Here is a 15,557-nt window from a genome sequence, read left to right on the forward strand (position 1 = left end):
CTTTATATGTCGCTTGTGTCATATGCTTACCAAAAGATTATTGTTATATGGAAATGATACAAAAGTATACAGTTACTTGGAGACCATATGAAAGTATATAGTGCTGAACCTCTTGTGTATTTATATGCTATTGTAGGACTTTGCCCCACATTGTTGAGAGTAAAGAGGGTAGTACTCTCTGGTTTCGTGCACTATCTCTGAGCTTTTTACGGTAACCACTAATATTTGTTTGGTGCGGATCTAATCAGCCTCCACCCTCCTCTTTGTGCTCATACTGTTTCTTGGGCTGCCAGCACCAACATTTTAGGTTAAGACGTCTATAATTATGGATTATAATGACAAACGTGAAGAACTCCTAGAAGATTTATTTAATGACAGACCATCGTCAAACGCACCACAAAAAGGTGCTTGCACAAATAAAAATGAGGGCCTAAAAAGCAAATTTATGAGATTGGAGAAATTAAAGAAGGCAGAATTAGGCAAATGGTGGGATGGAGCCACTCTTAAAAAATACATTGAGAACAAACGTATCCCCAGAGGACTCAGAATCCTTATCTTCCCTAACTTTGAGGATCTGGATCCGGATCTTTTAAAAGACTGAGAGGAGGGATTGTATGAAGCGTCCTATAAAATGATGGGGACGTTAATCACTAATGCTGAGAGGAAGGTCACTAAGATTAAAGAGGAAATCAGAATGCTGGAACTAGAGATCAATGAGAGCAATCTGAAGGAAACAATACAGAAAAATATGACAATCTTAAAGAAAGAGATAAATAATTATCAAATGTATCTAAAAGAAAAAAAACATAAGAAGATCTTGAGAGATGAGGGAGATTATAGAAGGGGACGCATTTTTACATATGCGAGAAAATATGACGACTTACCTCAGAAATCGCAACAGACAGAAAGAAACGCTGGTGAAAAACCTTGCAGTGTTTCGTCTAGCAACACCTCGATTTCCTCTATGGGAAGTGATCCCGGAGAAGGAACCAGCAATACATCTAACACAGACCCCCCCTCAGTTTTTTTACAAGAGGTACGGAGGTACAGATTGGGAAACAGGATAAAACCATCAAACGAAGATGTAGACGAAGGGGTGGCAAGAAACACAAGGTCAGGAATAAGATCCAGGGAACAAAACTCGGGCAACAAGAAATAGTGAAGGACACTGATAATGAGACACACACTGATTCTGATATGCTGTCAATTGTTAATTTGTCTACAAGAGCATTGGATTGAATTACTGTCCCACAAGCAAATGTGACTTTGTAAACCTGCATACTGATTTATTCAAATTTCTACGTAAAGTAAAGATTAAAAAATACTTTGAAGACCATCCATCTGTTTATTGCACTCCTTCATTAATGCCTAATGTTACAAATGTACCATCTATTGCAGACTTACACCATACACATTTACTTGCAACATTATATGATGAGGAGGAGGTTGGGGATGTGAGACAGATGGCTAACTCTTTAAACATCACACAGGATTATACAATTGACAGTGGCCTACGATGTAGTTCCAAATTTATACCACCACAAATGAGGAACTCAGCCATTGATGAATTTCATAAGAATGTAACGAAAGATCTTTATGCATTAGTGGATTCATACTATAGTAAACGTAGGTGTGCATTCTCTAATAATCTCAGTAAAGCAGAGAGTGAGATATTACTATCCCTTAAAAATGACAAGGAGTTGGTTATAAAAGAGGCAGATAAGGGTGGAAACATCGTCCTTATGAATCGAACAGACTACCTCCAAGAAATAGAAAGACAACTCAATGACATCAACTGTTATGATAAACTTAAAATGAATCCCTTACCTAGGATAGAAGGAAACATTAATGCACATTTATGGGATTGGCATGAATCCAGTCTACTGACGGATCTTGAATACAAATTTTTACAGGCACACCATTCTCGGTCACCCTGTATTTATGTCCTACCTAAAATCCACAAAGGGGGCCCCTTTCCACCAGGGCGCCCCATTATCTCTGGGAATGGTGGACCAACTGAAAACATTGCCAAATATGTGGATAACTTTCTTCAACCCATTGTGAAGAACCTCCCCTCCTATCTTAGAGATAGCTCTGACCTTCTGTGTAAACTTGAAGATTTCAAATGGGATCAGGACAATCTGCACGTTGTTACGATGGATGCAGAGAGCCTCTACACCTGTATTCATATTAGGGAAGGAATGAGAGCTCTTAAACACTTTCTCTTCAGGAGAGGCGCACAACATCTAAAACACACCGACATGCTCTTGAATATGGCAGAGATGATCTTAACACATAATGCTTTTCTACACAATGGTGAATGGTTCCTACAGCGACGTGGGACTGCGATGGGCTCCAGATTTGCTCCGTCCTATGCCAACCTTTTTATGGGGCTGTACGAGGCGGAGCATGTCTGGGGCCCGGGCGCCCAAACTTGGGTCAACAATGTAATCTTCTATGCCCGTTATATCGATGATATTATCATGATATGGCATGGCACAATTGAACGGCTAGAGAGGTATTACATCTACCTTAATGCAAATCGTTTTAATGTAAAGCTCACTATCCAACACTCTGAAACAAATATAGAGTTTCTAGATTTAAAACTGTTTGTTATGGATGGAAACATACACAGTGACATATATAGGAAGAGAACTGCCTGTAATAGCTATCTGCACGCTACAAGCGCGCATCCACGATCTACCATAGAAGCCATTCCATATGGTGAAAATGGTTAGCGCTAGACGCAATTGCAGTCTGGAATCTGACTTCAGAAGTAATATCAATAAAATTAAGAGCAGATTCAGACAGAGAGGTTATAACCAGGCCTGTTTAAACAAGGCCGAAAAGAGGGCTATGACCCTCAAAAGGAAAGAGCTATTGGTTGTGAAAGGCGCAAGTAAACCAACTAAAGAGAGAAATGAATCTGGGACACTTTTCATTACAGAATATAACGCTCAGAGTCACCTTGTATACAATATCTTAAAGAAGAATTGGCACCTTCTCTCTAAAGATGGTCAGATAAGTACAATAACATCTAAGCGACCAAGATTTGTCTATCGTAGAAGCAAAACCTTAAAAGAAGTCCTGAGTCCGAGTTACATCAGGGACTCCCAGACACCTATGCATACATGGCTACCAGACAAACCTTTGGGTTTCCACATCTGTGGTAATTGTTGCATATGCCAATTTGGCATTAATAAGAATAAGAAATTCAGCAACAATTCACGGGAATATACAATAAATTGCTTTATCAACTGCAATACTGATTTCACGGTATATATGATTATATGTGCCTGCCAGAAAAAGTACATTGGGAGCAGTATACGCAGCCTAAAAATGCGTATACAAGAACATGCAAGGGCTATAAAAAATGGCAATGATAAATATCCAGTTTCCATACATATACAATGTGAACACCCCAATGACAAAAACTTCAAATTCATGGGCATCGATCATGTTAAGATGCCAGAACGTGGGGGTGATAGACAATTGATCTTGCGACAACGGGAGGCGTCATGGATACGTCGTCTTAGAACTGTGCAATTTGGCCTTAATATCTATGATGAGATGGATCACTTCCTATGATTTTGCTGGGAAAGTGAGTGAGTTACATAGATGTTATGAACATGTCGCTATATACTTACTTAACCTGATCTGATTATAGATGTTCGTAACAACATATTGTTCACCTTTTTCATGTAATCTCGTTGAACCTCGAGTACAATCGAGTATATGAATATAAATTACTAATTAATATAAAAAGACATGCTGTGGCAATGAATTAGTCAAATATTGTTCTAAACGCCCTTGTTATATCTTTAACGTTCTTTGATTTCCATCAAGTATCTCTATCGACATATTGGTACCCTGACCTTCTAAAGATAGCTGTCGTGGGCGGTAATTTTGTCAAATTTTGCATACAGTTGTACTTATGCACATAAATCGTTAAATAACATAAAAAGATATGACATGACAATGAACGAATTATATACTGCTCTAAATATACTTGTTATGGCTTTAATGTTTACGATGCTGTATTCATTGATGCCATCAACATATTGTTCCTTGAGTATTTGAACTCATATGATCTGACAATATATATTTCGAATGTCGTTCTTAATAATTCTGTTGGCTTTCACTTTTTACTAAGATGTATGCTTTAAACGCATTGGACCTTTTTACCACTCTAAGATGGCCGCCTCTGTTGCTCTAACGCCTTTGTCAAACATACTAGATGTCATGTAGGGCACGTGACATGGATATTATTGAGCGCTGAATTTAAATTATCGAGACACTAACTGAGTGAACTGAAAATAACTAAACAACCAATTGCAAATAAAGAACTCACATGATATGACAGTATATACTTTGAATGTTGCCCTGAATACTTCCGTTAGCTTTGACCTTTCATTGTGCTGTATGCAGTGATGTTTAAAACACACTGGATCTTCTCACCACTCTAAGATGGCCGACAGTGTTGTATCAACACATTTGTCAAACACACTAGATGTTATGCAGGACACGTGACATGGGTATTATTGGACGCCGGACTTAAAAAGCCAAGGTCAATACATACACGGCTTTGCTGAAACCATGACCTGAGCTGCTGGTTACCAGATCGTCACGAGTAAGTTGACTAGATGACAAATCCCTGTATAACTGAGATGCTATATGGGCTTGGTACAGTTGCGAATCAAAGTGAGAAGCATTTGGCTTTTACCATGACTTTCTGTAGTTTAACTAATGCCCCCGGTTGAATAGATGTGCGCGCTTTATTTTGATCTTAAATAGGCGTAACTAAAATCTGCAAGTATCACATACCACACGGGATGGGGGAGACGTTAATGCAAGCAGAGAGTACGATCTTCATGATCGGTTGTGCTCTTGTTACTCTCTGCTACACGTAGTTACACTCTATTTTTAATATGCGTGAAGGAAATGAGATTTTTAAACACCTGCAATATAATCTCATATGGAGCCTTGCCCACTGACATAAGTGGTTGTATGTTATTCGAAAAACACACGTTAATAATTTGCGATACACAATGGACACCGACATTACAATCTCATATAAGAGCTTTGCTCTTTGCTATATCTGGGCACGCGTCAATTTAAACACGCGTGTATGACATTTTGCTGTCTTTTACGATTGTTATAAACCAAACACAAGACTCTTAATTTGTATCGTGAGTTTAATTTAATTTTGTCTGGTCCACTGTCACTTCTTTAAAGATGAATTGGTTATATCACAAGTCCCAAATGTAATTACAGTATTGACGCATTTACAAAATATGATATGTATCGTAGCTCTCAAAGTGGAATCCATGTTTTAATATTTAATCGCAGCGACGGCACTACGTGACTCTGTAGTACGGTTTTATTTCTTAAAAGTCTAGGCCACTAATAAATGTACGTCGTTATTGATTAGTATGGGCAAGTAAAAACCACTTAAGAAAAATGGTGCAAGATATTTAATGATACTAGGAACATAATAATAATGGGATTAACACTACAAGGTTATACAAATACATTTATTATAGAATATTTGATGACCCAGAGAAAACTTGTACCGTGGAAACCATATCCTAGGAACGGCTACACAGGAAAGTATCATACTCACCATATTGATGAGGTATGCAAATTAGTTATAATTTTGAAGGATGATATTGAATAGCGATGCTAATGTGTATCCTTGACTTTTTCTAGATTACCCAATGCAATGTGAAGCTGTTCAGAATATAATACTCAGAATATAAATGTAAATATAATGTATTCGGATTTATCAAATTACACAGCATAGAGCTAATTCATATTGAATGATTTTAGCGTCATATGACATAACTTGAGCTTATGATACTGGCTATAAGGATGTGACATTGGATGATAACAGTACTATGTATTTTTCAATGAAGTTAGATGTACCCAAAAAGTCATCACAAAGCACTTGTTCTGTAACTGAGTACGATATCACATATTTGTGATTTTAAGCACCCATGAATGTATCTATAAAGTTAACAATGTAAAGAATTGTTACCACTGAGAAAAAGGAATAATGTGTTCTTTTTTGCCTTTTGAAGGCTAGGTCCTCTCTCTGTGCATTTTAAATGTTTTGTGAATGATACAGTTAATGTAGAACTGTGTAGAAATGCTTTGCTTTGTAAGAAAATTGAAAATTCTTTTAAAATATGTTCAAAGATGTTAATATTGAAGTCTTAAAATCTTTCATGTATGCTCTTTTGATAGCCCTGAAGAAGTCTCATTGGAGACGAAACGCGTTGGCTATGGCTATGTGAATATGAAATATGACATGGAAGAAATCTTCATTCAAAACCAATAAAGAAGAAAAATCTTCATATGTCGCTTGTGTCATATGCTTTATCAAAAGATTATTGTTACATGGAAATGATACAAAAGTATACAGTTACTTGGAGACCATATGAAAGTATATAGTGCTGAACCTCTTGTGTATTTATATCCTGTTACACAACGCCACTCATCCATAGAGTTACTCACACACATAGTAACTCATGCTAATAAAGAATCAAACATCCATTTACTTGCATATACAGTTATACACACACCACCACACTTACTTCCACAGAAACTTACACATACTTAGTCTTTTAAACAATCACTTATAGAAACACATACTTATTCATACAGGAACTCTTTCAATCTCTCACTCTCACATATACTCACTTATATACACCAATAGTCACATATACTAGTTTAAAACATATGTAGTTACTCATAAATGGTTTTTCAGTGAATATATATATATATATATATATATATATATATATATATATATATATATATATATTCACTGAAAAAACCATAGTGAAGGACACTGATAATGAGACACACACTGATTCTGATATGCTGTCAATTGTTAATTTGTCTACAAGAGCATTGGATTGAATTACTGTCCCACAAGCAAATGTGACTTTGTAAACCTGCATACTGATTTATTCAAATTTCTACGTAAAGTAAAGATTAAAAAATACTTTGAAGACCATCCATCTGTTTATTGCACTCCTTCATTAATGCCTAATGTTACAAATGTACCATCTATTGCAGACTTACACCATACATATTTACTTGCAACATTATATGATGAGGAGGAGGTTGGGGATGTGAGACAGATGGCTAACTCTTTAAACATCACACAGGATTATACAATTGACAGTGGCCTACGATGTAGTTCCAAATTTATACCACCACAAATTAGGAACTCAGCCATTGATGAATTTCATAAGAATGTAACGAAAGATCTTTATGCAATAGAGGATTCATACTATAGTAAACGTAGGTGTGCATTCTCTAATAATCTCAGTAAAGCAGAGAGTGAGATATTACTATCCCTTAAAAATGACAAGGAGTTGGTTATAAAAGAGGCAGATAAGGGTGGAAACATCGTCCTTATGAATCGAACAGACTACCTCCAAGAAATAGAAAGACAACTCAATGACATCAACTGTTATGATAAACTTAAAATGAATCCCTTACCTAGGATAGAAGGAAACATTAATGCACATTTATGGGATTGGCATGAATCCAGTTTACTGACGGATCTTGAATACAAATTTTTACAGGCACACCATTCTCGGTCACCCTGTATTTATGTCCTACCTAAAATCCACAAAGGGGGCCCCTTTCCACCAGGGCGCCCCATTATCTCTGGGAATGGTGGACCAACTGAAAACATTGCCAAATATGTGGATAACTTTCTTCAACCCATTGTGAAGAACCTCCCCTCCTATCTTAGAGATAGCTCTGACCTTCTGTGTAAACTTGAAGATTTCAAATGGGATCAGGACAATCTGCACGTTGTTACGATGGATGTAGAGAGCCTCTACACCTGTATTCATATTAGGGAAGGAATGAGAGCTCTTAAACACTTTCTCTTCAGGAGAGGCGCACAACATCTAAAACACACCGACATGCTCTTGAATATGGCAGAGATGATCTTAACACATAATGCTTTTCTACACAATGGTGAATGGTTCCTACAGCGACGTGGGACTGCGATGGGCTCCAGATTTGCTCCGTCCTATGCCAACCTTTTTATGGGGCTGTACGAGGTGGAGCATGTCTGGGGCCCGGGCGCCCAAACTTGGGTCAACAATGTAATCTTCTATGCCCGTTATATCGATGATATTATCATGATATGGCATGGCACAATTGAACGGCTAGAGAGGTATTACATCTACCTTAATGCAAATAGTTTTAATGTAAAGCTCACTATCCAACACTCTGAAACAAATATAGAGTTTCTAGATTTAAAACTGTTTGTTATGGATGGAAACATACACAGTGACATGTATAGGAAGAGAACTGCCTGTAATAGCTATCTCCACGCTACAAGTGCGCATCCACGATCTACCATAGAAGCCATTCCATATGGTGAAAATGGTTAGCGCTAGACGCAATTGCAGTCTGGAATCTGACTTCAGAAGTAATATCAATAAAATTAAGAGCAGATTCAGACAGAGAGGTTATAACCAGGCCTGTTTAAGCAAGGCCGAAAAGAGGGCTATGACCCTCAAAAGGAAAGAGCTATTGGTTGTGAAAGGCGCAAGTAAACCAACTAAAGAGAGAAATGAATCTGGGACACTTTTCATTACAGAATATACTGCTCAGAGTCACCTTGTGTACAATATCTTAAAGAAGAATTGGCACCTTCTCTCTAAAGATGGTCAGATAAGTACAATAACATCTAAGCGACCGAGATTTGTCTATCGTAGAAGCAAAACCTTAAAAGAAGTCCTGAGTCCGAGTTACATCAGGGACTCCCAGACACCTATGCATACATGGCTACCAGACAAACCTTTGGGTTTCCACATCTGTGGTAATTGTTGCATATGCCAATTTGGCATTAATAAGAATAAGAAATTCAGCAACAATTCACGGGAATATACAATAAATTGCTTTATCAACTGCAATACTGATTTCACAGTATATATGATTATATGTGCCTGCCATAAAAAGTACATTGGGAGCAGTATACGCAGCCTAAAAATGCGTATACAAGAACATGCAAGGGCTATAAAAAATGGCAATGATAAATATCCAGTTTCCATACATATATGTGGAAATTTAGCTTACAAACTGAACATTATCTGCGCCATCTTGCCTCTCCTCAGCGCCACGCACAGCGAATGCACGGCCGCCATTTTAGGCACCCCACTCTCTCCCCACTCATTGTCAATCGCCAGCGCGGTCCCCTTGGCGCTGCGAGCATCCCCCGCGCGCTGGCCACCCCCGCTCTCTCATACAGGCCATAAACCCTCTCTTTCTGCGCGACCCTGCTACGGAACCACTTTCGACCGACAACCCATACATGGTCATGCCTCTCCTTTGATAACCCCCTTCCTCTGCGCCCCATTGTCTGAACTGGTCCCAGGCCATCACCTAGCCCTGCGGATGCAGTTTATTGCCCCTACTGTAAGGGAAACACCCCACATCATAGGGGTTACAGTAGATCAAAGCCCCTACTCCCTGAGACCCGACCGGTCACACACCCCCCAGGAATTGGCGGAATACCCTGCTGCGCAATAGCCATCTCCTACTGTGGGTGGGGTGGGAACTTCTACTGTATCTATGTGTGGGATCGGATCTGAACCGGGGCTTCAGGGGATATTCCCCCCGTACATCAAGGGAATCTCAAGAATGTACTATGTGTAATAAAGCAATAAACCAGTGTATAAGAGACCAGGTCTCAGAGATGCAGTTAGAGCACCTCGTGACGATACCTTGCTGTCTGATCTGATGTGTTCTGCTCCGACGGAATAAAACTTTGTTTCCTGCCTTCCAGTCTCCGGCGCCTGCCTCTTTTATTGGTAAATTATCGAGTGGTATGAGAGGCGATTACCGCCGGGCAAATACTTGAAAGGTTATCGACTGAAACTGCCGCTACCATTTAACAATTGGCGCCCAACGTGGGACCCATCAGCGACACGTGGATCCAGTGGGAGAGGTCCCGACGACAGAGTGAACGACTGCAACGATCGGGAGAGCTCCTGCCCAATAGACCCTCGTCTGGCAGCCGATCATCCGAACTTCACTGGTTCCGAGCAGACCTCTCTCGAGTGATCTACGGTCCTGACTGGGAACCATCAGGAGTGCCGCGGCAAATACGGAGAGTAGAGGACGATCGGGCGCTGGAGGCGGAAGACGAGAAACTGTCCACGCGGTCCGGGTAAGGTCGTGATACACGACAAATTGAGAAATAATTGATTGATTGTTTGATGCTTTGGAAATACTAGTATTGCTCATTGATTGTTCTTTTTGAGATATTCGCTGTCTACAAACGGGGAGGAGTAGAAATACTCTCTCTCTCTCTCCCTTTGCAGATAGTGAAGGGTAGGTAACGCAGACTTTTGTCCCCGTTGAAACCCGTCGTGCCTATCTTTATCTCCCCATTGATTGATTGTCCGAACATTGATTGTTTTGAAGAATAGTGCTTTTTGAGATATTCTCTGTTTGCAAATAACGTAGAATAGGAATATTCTGTCTAGTCTTTGCAAATAGTGAAGGGTAGGTAACGCAGACTTTTGTCCCCGTTGAAACCCGTCGTGCCTATCTTTATCTCCCCATTGATTGATTGATTGATTGTCCGAACACTAGTTGTTCGATATTGGTTCTTTGGAGGTATTCTCTGCTTACAAATAACGAAGAATAGAGATATTCTGTCTAGTCTTTGCAAGCAGTGAAAAGATAGGTAGTGCTGACTTTTGTCCCCGTTGAAACCCGTCATGCCTATCTTCTCCCCACTGATTGGTAGTTGGTTCTGCCCGGACCGCTTATTAGAGGTGAACCACCCGGCTCCACTGGAAGGCACCCCTAATAAGGACATGTTCACTAAATATGGACTAGTCGCCGTAGCTTATAGCAAGCTGTGGCATAAATATACCAAGAAGGACCCCGAAAGTCAGTGGCCACTGATGGGATCCTTCGACGACCATAAGATAGAAGCGCTAGAAATAGCTCTGCGTAGCAATAAGACGACGCCTACTATGCTTGACAGTATCGGCATGTGGCGCAAAGGAGCGACGCAACGGAAAAAGAGGGAAGAAGTAAAAGCAGAAAAGGAATTACGAAAGGCAGCTCACCTTGCCGCTAGAAAGTTAGAAGAAGACATAAAAGAGAGAAGGGAAACTAAACTAAGACAGGAGCCCGAAACCTCAGGCCAGTACGCTGTTAGGACCCCTTCTTTGCTCTACCCTGAGTTGTCCTCCAAGCAGCGAACGAATGACGAGTTACTGTTAGGTCCCCCGATCATTTACATGCCCCCTCCGTATGCACCCTCCCAATCAATAGTGCAACACCCACAACCCCCGAACACGAGCGAAAGCAGTACAGGGGCCTCGGCCCTCACGGCCTCCGCGCCGGCTGAGCCTCTTGTGCCGAACCCAACGTCGACTACAACGCTAGACGACCATGAGATAGGAAAGAAAGAGTCCACCAGAATGAATCGATTAACTAAGGATGAACGAGCAGGAATTGACAAGATAGTAGGGACGCTGGTGGAACGAAAAGAAAGTGAGGAGTATATAACAGACGTGTATAACTCGTACGCCGACAGCCGCAGACGACACTTCGTCGTAAGGCTCTGTTATCACGCCCTGAATGCATATGAGGATAGGTACCACGATAAAGGTCCCGAAGGCTTAGCGGCCCTATATAGGAAGGTAGACATTGGGGAAGAAAGAGAGGGCGATGTAGCGAACCTCTTCACTCGTACACTCGAGGTCTACCGACACCTTAAAGAACATGGACAGACCACCAAAACAGAAACCCCCATAGCAACTAAGCCCCAGGGAGGAAGGTCCGATGCCATGATGCCCATTAAAGAAGCTGCCCCCTACTGGGTCCCCCCACGGGGTCAGGGAACACACGACGACATCAACCACCAAGATGCGAAGGGAAGGGTTGTATATAACTGGGTCTACCAGCCGTGGGACCGGCAAGATATTTTGACCTTTAGAAAGACTCTACCCGACTTGAGAAAGAACCCGACTGCCTTCTACACTGAATTGGGTACAGCCTTAGGCTCAACGATAATGACGTTAGCAGATATCGACTTGTTCTTTGGGCTATGCCTGCCGGCTGATGTGTGGAAACAAATCCGGAAAGTTGACCACGCTGAGCCGTTCGGATATACCTGGGTACAACTCGATACCATAGATAAACAGCGAGAACCAGGACAGAAACCCCCGAAGGCCATCTTAGAGCTCCCATACAAGATTGTACAAAAGCTGAAGACTCTAATCCCAGAAAGAAAGGTAGACTGGTCGATAGTGACGGCTTGCCGCCAGAAACCCCAGGAGGATGTGTCTGAATACTTCTCCCGATTCGAGACTGTGTTCTCCGATTACAGTGGCCAAGACATGACCACCGCAACCGGACATCACCTTTTTGTCCAGAATTATGTAAAGGGTCTGTCGCCAGAAGTTTCCCAGAAACTACAGACCAGCGAGAGTAGTTGGGCAGCCTCCAAACCCGCAGCAATTCTCCAGATGGCCCAATACTACGAAAACCAGAAGAACGAGAACGATAGGGCGTCAGAGAAGAAGAAAAAGGAATTAAAGGAGAGGGTGATGATAGCACAGTTGCAAGGGGTGACCATAGGAAGGGAACCCCCAAAAGAGAATTACCAACCAACCGCCCCTAGAAAGCTACCCCCTAGAGACCATACACCTACACCCTACAACGGACGGAGAGACTTAGATGGGAATCAATTTGCGTTATGTAGAGGGTTCGGACACTGGAAATCCCAGTGCCCGGTCCTTCTGGAAATGAACAAGAATAGGGACCCCAGAGACACAGCATATGACCCCAGAAATAGAGGACAGGGACGAGGGCACACGAACAACACCATCAATGACAGGCTAGGCAGACTGAACACCTTTGATCGCCCCCGACAAAACCAGTATCAGCAGTCCGACTACGAGAGCACCCATGACTTCGCATAGGACCGCCAGGGACAAGGGAGGGATCCAGTCGAACTCCGTGTTGACCAGCAAGGTCCTTACGTCACCGCTAAGGTCTTGGGCACAAAATATCCATTCCTGGTAGATACTGGGGCGACACGTAGTGCGTTATCTAAATGACTGATTCCTAGGGCACCCTTGTCTGGCTCACACATAACCTCAATAGGCTTTGACGGAATGCCCTCCACTAACCCCTTATCAGCACCAATCTCCTTTGACTTAGAAGATAACACCACTGACACGACCTTTCTGCTCTCCTCCAACACCCCCGATGCTATTATGGGGCTCGATTTGCTAAAACATTTTCGAGCCACCATCAGATGCTCCCCAGACGGAGTTCGAGTCATCCTACACGATAACCCAGATCTGTCCAGACCCTGTCACACACGGCGTATGCTCTCTATAACCGATGCTGATGCGTCCCTACTCGACACATTACCTTCACATCTATGGGCTAAAACCGACTCAGATGTAGGGCGCATGGTGATCGACCCGGTACACATAACCGTCCGACCGGACGCAGTGCTCCCAAAGCTTCCACAGTATCGGATATCACCCGAAGGCGAGAAGGCATTGGTGGAAATCATCGAGTCCCTGGTCGAGGCAGGAGTGGTAGAAGAAGTAGTCAGTAATCTTTGCAACAGCCCTATCCTACCCATTGTAAAGAAGCAAGGCGAGGGGGATGAGAAAGCCTACCGTTTCATTGTTGACTTGCGAGAGGTTAACAAAGTAGTCATACCCCAGTACCCCGTAGTCTCAGACATCACCACCATCCTCACCCTGATTCCATCCACTGCCACCATCTTTACTGTTATTGACCTCAAGAACGCATTCTTTTCCATCCCCATCCACCCAGACAGCCGCTACCTGTTCGGCTTCACTTTAAAAGCCCGTTCGTACAGATTCTGCAGGGCACCCCAAGGCTACACTGAGAGTCCCAGTATTTACAGCCAAGCCCTCAAGAGGCAACTGGATGCAGTCCAACTACCCGATGGAGTGGTGTTGATACAGTACGTTGATGACATTCTTTTGGCGGCCGACACCACTCCTCTTGCCGTCACAGCCACCATTCACCTCCTCCGCTTCCTTGCGGAGAACGGTCACAAGGTCTCCAGAAAGAAATTGCAATTCTGCCTGCCCCAGGTAACGTATCTAGGCCACCTACTATCCAAAGACGGGAGGAAACTTACCCCTGACCGAATTCAAACCATCCTAGAAACCCCTGTTCCCAAAACTCAGAAGCAAGTACGATCCCTAGTGGGCCTCACCTCCTTTTGTCGACAGTGGTTGCCAAACTTCAGTCTTACCATAAAGCCTCTGCTTTCCCTGCTGGCTAAGGATGTCCCCTTCCCCCTCCCCTGGACACCTGAATGTCAATCCTCCTTCAAAGAATTACGAGACGCCCTCTGCTCGGCCCCAGTCCTAGGAACCCCAGACTACACTAAACCTTTCTCCCTCTACACCCACGAAAGGGAGGGATGTGCGTTGTCTGTCCTAACCCAGTCCATAGGCCCTAAGCAACGCCCTTGTGCCTACTTCTCTGCCACTCTCGACCCCGTAGCCAGAGCTTTGCCCGCCTGTCTTCGAGCAGTAGCCGCCGCTGCTGTCTCTATCCGACAAAGTGAGGGGATCGTGCTCTCGAACCCCCTCACGGTATTGGTACCCCATGCTGTTGACACCCTCCTGAACCAAACCAAGACTCAACACCTGACTAGCGCACGACTGACCGGTTATGAACTGACTCTGCTTGCACCCCACATCACATTGAAACGATGCACCACTCTGAATCCAGCTACACTACTGCCTCTCCCTGACGCTGACCCCAATGCATCCCCTATACATGATTGCGTGACCCTCACCGACGAACAAACCAAGAGTAGGGTTGACCTCCGGGATACTGCCTTCCCGGACCCTGACGGAGAACTGTGGGTGGATGGCTCATGCATCAAGCTCCCCGATGGCACCACCTCAGCTGCCTATGCAGTCACCACAGCCCGAACAGTTGTTGAGACAGCCCGCATCACACAGCGATCCGCACAGGCGGCGGAACTAATTGCTCTTACACGAGCTTGCATCCTGGCAGCAGGGACAACCGCAAACATTTACACAGACAGTCAGTACGCCTTCGGGGTAGTTCACCACTTTGGGCTCTTATGGAAAGAGAGGGGATTCTTGACTTCTCATGGCACACCCATCCTGCATGGAGATCTAGTCTCTGCCCTGACCGAAGCAGTCCTCCTCCCCACACGGTTAGCTGTGATCAAATGCCAGGCACACAAGAAGGTGACAGACATTATAGGACAGGGAAATGCACTAGCTGACATTACTGCCCGAACCACAGCCGAGAATAGGTCCACGACCCGTATGTACGTGACCAGGTCACAAACTGAGAAATGGAAGGATGCTAGGGAAACAATTAGGGATATCCAACTAGCCAGCACACCACACGAGTTAACTGAATGGGCCCGGGTGGGATTGAAGGATGATGACGGTTGCTGGCGAACCAAAGACTTGAACAAATGGTTGTTACCAGATTCATACTTGATCCCCATGCTGACC

This window comes from Triturus cristatus, chromosome 3_1 (genome assembly GCF_964204655.1).
Source record: "Triturus cristatus chromosome 3_1, aTriCri1.1, whole genome shotgun sequence".
NCBI lineage: Eukaryota > Metazoa > Chordata > Amphibia > Caudata > Salamandridae > Triturus > Triturus cristatus.